This window comes from Mus pahari, chromosome 23 (genome assembly GCF_900095145.1).
Source record: "Mus pahari chromosome 23, PAHARI_EIJ_v1.1, whole genome shotgun sequence".
Lineage (NCBI taxonomy): Eukaryota > Metazoa > Chordata > Mammalia > Rodentia > Muridae > Mus > Mus pahari.
This window is the reverse complement of record NC_034612.1, coordinates 39,556,478-39,557,484: the sequence shown is the minus strand read 5'-3', so window position 1 is coordinate 39,557,484 and position 1,007 is coordinate 39,556,478.

Below are 1,007 nucleotides of genomic sequence, written 5' to 3'. Positions count from 1 at the left end.
GGTTTTCTGGAGTCCGTCTTCTTGAGTTCTTTATATATAATGGATATTAATCCCCTATCTGATTTAGGATTGGTAAAGATCCTTTCCCAATCTGTTAGTGGCCTTTTTGTCTTATTAACAGTGTCTTTTGCCTAACAGAAGCTTTGCAATTTTATGAGGTCCCATTTATCAATTCTCAATCTTACAGAACAAGCCTTTACAGTTCTATTCAGGAATTTTTCCCCTGTGCCCATATCCTCGAGGTTTTTCCCCATTTTCTCCTCTATAAGTTTCAGTGTCTCTGGTTTTGTGTGGAGTTCCTTGATCCACTTAGACTTGACCTTAGTACAAGGAGATAAGAATGGATCAATTCTCATTCTTCTACATGATAACAGCCAGTTGCACCAGCACCATTTGTTGAACATGCTGTCTTTTTTTCCATTCTAAACAATACGTAGCATGAGCCAACCCAGGAAAACAGGTCTTAAAGATACTTCTAAATTGGAATAATATTTTGTGTAATTATTATTCTAGAAACTAGATTTATAAAGGATAGAATTTAAACAATGTCTCTTCAATGTGGTATGAAAAGCTGCACTGTCATGCACTCATATATAAGACTTGACAGTCAAACTTCACAATGTGAAAGTGATGATTTTGTTGTTGATTCTATAGAGAATAGATTGTTTAAAATTGGGTTTTGCTTTCCAAAAGTTATGGAAATATTCTAATATTGCAAAAGAAACAAAAATTATGGTTAAAATTGCCAGTGTTCCATTGATTGTAGTTTGCAGTTTGATTGCAAGCTCAGGATTTTTTTTTTCTATGTGCTTATTCTCCACCTTTATTTTTTCATTTTTATTATTATTATTATTTTCTTTATTTACATTTCAAATGCTGTCCCAAAAATTCCCTATACACCCCACCCCGACCCTGCTCCCCTACCCACCCACTCCCACTACTTGGCCCTGGCCTTCCCCTGTGCTGGGTCATATAAAGTTTGCAAGACCAAGGGGCCTCTCTTCCCA